This window comes from Phacochoerus africanus, chromosome 8, assembly GCF_016906955.1.
Source record: "Phacochoerus africanus isolate WHEZ1 chromosome 8, ROS_Pafr_v1, whole genome shotgun sequence".
NCBI classification, from domain to species: Eukaryota; Metazoa; Chordata; class Mammalia; order Artiodactyla; family Suidae; genus Phacochoerus; species Phacochoerus africanus.
Genome location: NC_062551.1, coordinates 32,500,462 through 32,507,779, shown reverse-complemented (window position 1 = coordinate 32,507,779; position 7,318 = coordinate 32,500,462). Strand labels below are relative to the sequence as shown.

At 42.4% G+C, this 7,318-nt stretch overlaps 1 long non-coding RNA gene across 2 annotated transcripts; it reads right to left on the bottom strand.

Annotated features, from left to right (window-relative positions):
• Positions 1-3,213: 3,213 nt before the first annotated feature.
• LOC125132450 (uncharacterized) lies at positions 3,214-7,004 on the bottom strand. 2 transcript variants are annotated; one of them, XR_007136251.1, is made up of 3 exons: positions 6,678-7,004; positions 6,061-6,254; positions 3,214-3,955 (listed from the first exon to the last, which is right to left on the bottom strand). It is a non-coding gene; the product is annotated as an uncharacterized LOC125132450 (long non-coding RNA). The 2 variants fall into 2 exon arrangements; XR_007136252.1 differs by having other exon boundaries at positions 3,214-3,778; positions 6,858-6,989.
• Positions 7,005-7,318: the final 314 nt, after the last annotated feature.

Here is a 7,318-nt window from a genome sequence, read left to right as displayed (position 1 = left end):
TTTCGTATAATGTGGCACAAACTTTGCAGGCTAACAGACATGAGAGCGTGTCCTGGCTTTGTCATTCAGTCATGTGACCTTGGGCAAGTTCACTCGCCTTAGGCTCAGTTTCTTCAACTGTCAGTTAGAATGTGAATAATCATGAGAAAGCAGAAGGTAAAATACTTATCACAATCCTTGGCATATAGGAAACTTTTAATAAATACTCAATGTTATTAAACATTTTAATATTAAGTGTTGACGAGTGATGATAATGACGATAGATGGTTACGCTCTCTGCGGTCCCCACAACCGCCCTCTCCGCTTTTCACCCATTCTCACACCCTCTTAAATGACACCCCTTACAGAGGGGCCTTTTGTTCACTCTGTTTCCCAGGGAAAGGCCATCCCTCCTCCACCTCTCCAGAAGATTTCATCTTCAGAGTCCAGTGAAATGCCTCCCTCTTCTGGGACGCTCACTCTCGCCATCTTTTGTCTCTGACCTTCTGAGTCGTGTACTTTGGCTCTCCGTCCAGTTAACACAGGAGTATTAAGCGTCTACATGGCACTAAGGTTTGTTAATCACACTGTCATACCAGGTAGGCCTGCATTTGGGTCTTTACATTGGCTGGTTCCTCCACCTGCCATGGTTTCCTATCTCCCCGGGATCATCTATTTGATCCTCCCCATTTTCCAGGTGTCAGAGCAAGTGCTGCCTCTGCAGAGCAGTTTTCATTGTCTTCCAGTCTCATCCTACCCCCCTACCAGTTACTCTTACATCTATTTTCTTCATTTGCTTATGCAATTTTCTATATTCCTCCCCTATTAGGAGATAAAATCCACTAAAACAGGAATTCTGTCTATCGTGTTCATCACTGGACCTCCAAAACGTAGAAAGTTACCTAGCACATAGTATGGACTCGATAAATATTTACTAGATGAATCAATAATCCCCCCCCAATAATATTAGAAGCATCAAGGTAACACTTTCTAGAGCAGATATTCCTTTCATAATCACTTTACTGTACCTGAGCAGATTACTCAAGAGTTGAATAAAATAGCTGGCCATACACAAATTCAGGGAAATAATATTAGAATCTGTCTCCCTGTCATATCCTCACTAGATTATAAGCTCCTTGGGGGTAAAAGTCATCGCTTTTCATCCTGCACTTCCTGTAGTGCCTAATGAGCACCATGAAATGCACATATATAATAAGAGCTTAGCTATGTCAAATGGAATTGAATAGAATAGCACAAGCGTCTGCAGAAATGTTCAAACACACGCAAGAGGCAACAATAAAACTGCAAACTCATACCCGGTTCCTCTGCAGCACTGGCTCAGATCTCAGAAAAGCACTATCTATAATTAGGCATTTTGTTCTTTTTATATCAGAGGGATGAGAAAGGAGCTCTTACTTTCTGGGTGGCTGGGGAGGCAGAAAATAAACCAGTGTCTGAAACAGAAATGAAGATGCTTTAATTCTTTCGGTTTTATCAGCAGAACCCTGATTAAATGTACCCGTCTGCATTTCCTCTTAAATGGACCCTCTTTTCCAGTCTAACCCCTATTATACCTGACCAAATAGATTGCTTCCTACTGGAAGTCTGGGCTGATAACAGAAGATTGGACGTATTTCACGTCTAGGAAACATCATGTAGCGGCCCTGGCTAATGACCTTACTCTCATTAATGAGGAGGAAAGTAGTAGCTACCATTTATTGAGTGTCTATTGTGCAGTTAATTATATGTGAAATGAGTTACATGTATTGTGCTGTGTAATATTTATAAAAACCCTATGACTAGGTATTTTTGTTGTTTTTGTTGTTTCCCCCTTTTTAAACCAAATCTGGTAATGGTGAAATCTGAATGTGGCATGTAGTATGGTCCATAATTGTATCAATGTCAATTTCCCAAATTGATCACGTCCTTTTGAATCTAAGATTCTATCATTGGAGGAATCCGGGAGAAGAGTGCAAAAGAATTCTCAGCACTATTCTTATAACTTCTAATGTATCTAAAATTATTTCAAAATAAAGAGCCTCTTTTTTAAATAAAGAAAAATTCTGGGACACAAGAAGATTAAATAGCTTGCCCAGATCACAAAGTTTTGTCTATGAAGAGGTCAGTTTCTCTTTTTTTTTGTCTTTTTGCCATTTCTTGGGCGGCTCCAGCAGCATATGGAGGTTCCCAGTCTAGGGGTCGAATCAGAGCTGTAGCTTCTGGCCTACACCAGAGCCACAGCAATGAGGGATCTGAGCCGTGTCTGCGACCTACACCACAGCTCACAGCAACGCTGGATCATCAGCCCACTGAGCAAGGCCAAGGATCAAACCCGCAACGTCATGGTTCCTAGTCAGATTCATAAACCACTGAGCCACGACGGGAACTCCAAGAGGTCAGTTTCAATCCATATTCTTCTGGTTCTAAAGCCCAGGCCTTAACCGCCAATTGCATGGTTTATAGTCCATGCTCCTGGTTTCTCACCTGTTTTGCTTTCAGATAACATGAGCCCTTGAGCAATGTTGTCTTCCTTACCTTGGCTACTGGGAAGCTCAGAACTACGTGGTGTCAAACTGTGGTATCTACGGTTATAATTGGAATATCTATTTCATTCCTCTTAGGTCAGTTTCCTTCCAGCAGTCACCCACCGTGGTCTTTAATAGACTCATTTTTCACTTCTCTCTCTTTCTCTCTTTTTTTTTTTAGTAAATTGTTTCAATCTTTTTGAAAAAGATTCCAGATTATAAATAAAGTTAAGCATCTTTCTCTTTCTCAAGAATATTCCTACCCTCAATTTTCTGAACCTATATATCAATTGGTACCACTCAGCCAGCATCCCACAGTCCAGATCCTAGAACCACGGAAGCACTCAAGGCAAGAGATGAGATAGAAAACAATGACTTCAGGTTGCAAAAGGTGAGAGGCCTTTCTTATCTTCATTTTATTTTCTGAAAATTAAATACTTGGCAAGGTTTTCCTTAAGCTAATTAGCATCCCTTCTTAACATTTTAAGTAACTGCTCATTTAGAGTAGTGAATGATTGCTCTGAGATTAGAGTATAGGGAAAATCTTTCTGTTGGGAATAATCCACTTATGCGGCTGTTTGTTTGAAGCAGAGATAAACAGAGATTTTTTTTCCTTCTTGACATGCCAGGCATAAGAGAGAACAGGGTGATTAATGAAACTCTGCTTTTTTGCCAATAAATTTCTGACTTCAGATACAAGCTTGTAGTTGTTGAGTTTTCTGGGGAATTTTTTTTTTCTTTCTTTTTAACCCAGAGGAAAAAGAAAATGGCACCACCCGGATTCTAGAGCCCCTTTAAATCTGTTACATTGTGAACTATTTTTGGTTCTTAAAATGGTTTAGGTAATTTTTCATTGGCTCTACTGGGAATGCCACTTTGTGCTCTGTTATTTATAATCTGCAGAAATTAATTATGCTGCTAATTAACAGCTTGCAAACAAATTATTGCTCAAGGAGTTATTTATTCAGTTATGAAAGCACAACTTCAGGGTTCTATGTAGATTCTTTCTGACAGCTCTTTTATTTCTTGCTTTTGTTTCTGAATTTTCTGCTCCTAAGGTTCAGTGAAGGTCTGCTTGCAAGGGATGACAATTAGTCAGGATCTCAGTAGCCGGGAACTAGGTCAGCAGCTCTACTTGGGGGAGAAGAAAGGTGGGAGGTTCACAGAGCCTGCTTAGTGTGCACCGTGGAGTTGACCAAGACACTCCTTATGTGAGCACAAGGTTTGTCCAAAAAAATGTCCATTTTTGCACCTTCAAGACTCTTAGGAGAGCCCTGAGGACAAAACGGCACCAGACAAGGGGGAAGGCAAGAATGTAAACACATGCCATATGTGCTCCCATTCTCCATTCCCATGCTCATGGCAGACAGCAATAATGGACCATAGATCATCAGCCTCAGAATCATTTTCAATACAGTCTTCCAGGTAGACACTGCCAACTGCTGTTATCCCTGGTAGAAGAAAAGGGCTGGCCATAGTAATATCAACAGGGCTTGATATTCCCAACTCATATAAACAACTCTCTACTGCTTACCAGGCTGTTGGATTAGACAATGGGATGGAAGAAATTATAGATAAGAATCCTCTTTCTCCCATAGCAAGACCTCACCCTGCCCAGGGAAACAGCAAAGAACTGGCCACAGGCAAAGCCATAAAGAGCCAGCTCTGCATAAAAGACCATGTTGGACAGTTCCTGCAGGAGCAAGGGGGTCCACCGTAAAAAAAAAAAAAAAAAAAAAAAACACTTGGCAGGGTTTGGCCCCCCTGGTTCTGATTCTTTGTATTCCATTCAGTGGTGATGAGACCCTTAGTGAGTCTCTATCTGGTCCTTAGACTATCATCTCCTAAACGAGGGTGCTACCCTTAGGGTCTCTGAGATCCTTCTAGCTCTGACTGTCTAATGTTTCAATGTTACTGTGAGTGTTACAGGCTCAGGGAGCCTCCCAAGGACAGGTCTGTTGCAGTTGGTAGAATGAAGATGCCAAGGGCCTCACTAAACTATTCCTGCACCCAGCAAAGAAGGGCAGAGCTGGGCTTCAGAATCAAAATGAAGAATGGTGAAGAAAATAACAGGCAAAAAAAACAAGGTGAAAGTCACCACATTGGCATTTGATGGCTGGCACACACCAAGCAACATTTACCCCTAAGTTCAAAGGAACCAAACTCACCTTGTGGCTCTGGAGACATTCACACCCCAAGCTCCTCTTGGCACTTCAGCATTCTAGAAGCACATCTTCCTCTGTCTAAACTCACCAGCCCAGCTTCCACATGTCCCACAGCCCAAGGCCTATCCATTTTCAGCAAATGCAATCACTTTCTTTAAGCCCCTCTTCTTAAAGCTAAGAAGCAAGGACCCACATTTATCTCCTAGATCCTATACTATCTCCACACCAGTGGGTCCCCTGCAGGTCTCTGCTGAGTGATTGGCTCCAAGAGACTAAAAAGCAAATCACAGCCCAATTTAATGAGGCACCCATGATGCTTCCTTTCTCAGATCTCCTTTTCAAGCATTATAACCTCTGTCTGAAGACCTTTTAGCTTTTGAGGGAAGCTAAATGCAGCAAAAGAAAGAACATGGGCTGAATTTGAATTCCGGCCCTAACTTGATTAACTGTCTGACATCGGACAAATTCCCTAGAGTGCTTTGGGCTTCCATCTGCTCATCTGGAAAAGGGCAACAATAAACTCTTAGCATGCACAGAGACAGGCACAAAGATGCTCATCACAGCCTGCCTTAGTAAATATAGACAAAAATTGATTATCCATTAGCAGGAAAGAGAGAGATGTTTAGTCATAAAATGGAATACTTTACCACAATCAAAATGAACAAATTAGACATGCATATATTAGGTGAATAAATTTCAAAAACTAAGAATAAAGCAAATGTAAATGGATGACAGGTGTGTAATACAATATATGCTGTATATTCCAAATTTTTATGTTGTATGCCTATGTACTAAAAAATAAAAATATACCTGGGAATGACACTCATCAACCTCAGAATATTGTTTCCTCCACAGAGGGATGAAAAGGAAGGCCTCTGAGTAGAAATTTTAGTTTCAGATATGAGGAGGTCCAGTACATGTTTCTAGAAAAATTTCAGTAATTTGGGGTTTTCCATGTTTCATCCTACATTAGGTGTACCATGGAGGCTCAAAATTTAAGAGAACCTTTGATAATCTCTGCTTTAGCAAAAGATCTGTTATATAATTGGTCAACCCTAACTCTGTCTGTAAACTAGACCAGTGTTTCAAAGCTCTTTTCTAAAAGATGCTCATACGTTCAACAAATATTTAGCTACAGCCATTGCTGTGCCAGTCACTGTGCCACATGGGGGTATACAGATGTAAGTAAAATAAATATGGATCCTGTACTCTGAGAGTTCACAGCATAGGAGAAAACTAAACAAGTAAACAAACTGTGCTAAATTCCATGAAAGAAATGAACAGAGGGTCATGATAAAAAAAAAAAATAAGGAAGAAAAATAGTGTTTTAGTCATCGATTGGGCATGAAAACCAACCCCAAATTCAATGTCTTAATATAACAACAACTTACTATTTTCTTACAATTCTGTTGACTGACTGGAAGGTTCTTCTGCTTCCCACGGTGTTGGCTTGGGTGTTGAGATGGCTGGAAGGTCCAAAGTGGCCTCACTCATCCAGCTGTAGCAGGTGCTAGTTGGGAGCTTACTTGGGCTTAGGTTCTCACCCACACAGGCGTTTTTACCACGAGCTTCATCAGGATTGTGGCTGGGTTTCAGGAAGGTTTGTTCCAAATGCAAAGGAGAGAAACTTCAGATCACTTCAAGCCCAGCCCCCAAATTACACAAGGTCACTTCTGCCTCATTCTATTGGTCATAACAAGTCATGGGTTCATTCCAGATATAAGGGTAGGGAAATCTGACGCTTCTTCTTTCTTTTTATATATATACCTTTTTTTTTTTTTATCTTTTTTCCCCCAGATTTTCCCTTAAGGTTATTATAAAATATTGAGTATAGTTCCCTGTGCTATACAGTAGGCCTTTGATGGTTGTCTATTTCATATATAATAGTGTGTATATATATTAATCCCAAACTCCTGATTTTATTATTCATCCCACTCTTTTTTCTTAAAAATTTTTTTTCTAAAAAAGTGAGCATTGGTGGTCGGGGCGAGGGCAAAGCCTGTGCTACCTTCAGACTAGTCCAGGTGCCTCACAAGGAGGTCTGTTTGGAAAGTATGACAGTCCCTCTTTGCATGGTCGCGGCCGCCAGAATCGATGGCTGCCACACCCACGTGCAACCCCAGCGAAGACAGTGCAACCACGACGAGATGGCAACCGCCCCACCAGGGAGCAGGCCCACCTCCCTCACCGTGACGACTCCGGAGAGAGCTGCCCAAGGGAAGCACCAGGGCATGGGGTTTTCCCCGGTGGGCCTCGGAATCTGACGGGCAACCTGGAGGGCAGCAGGTGCACTACCCAGGGCCAGGCGAGGAGCTCACGCTCACGCATGGACGTAAGGGCGGGGCTCGGCCAACCCCGCGGGAACCCCATCTAATCCCGCCCCCGAGGGAGGGCTTCTCGCGAGACTCACACCATGGGCGCAAAGTGAAAATGTCCTGGCTTCTGAGGTTTTTGTAGGGCTGGAGAGCTGGAGTCCAGCTGCTTGTAGCACCCTGGCCTTCCTCACTACACCAAGCTACCGCGGAGGCGAGAGGTCTGCAGACAGACCCCTCCGTGGTCGTTTGCCGTGAATGACCGTCCGGAAATGTACTTGGGAGCGACACCCAGCAACCTCAGAATATTATTTCCTCCACGGAGGGACCAACAGGA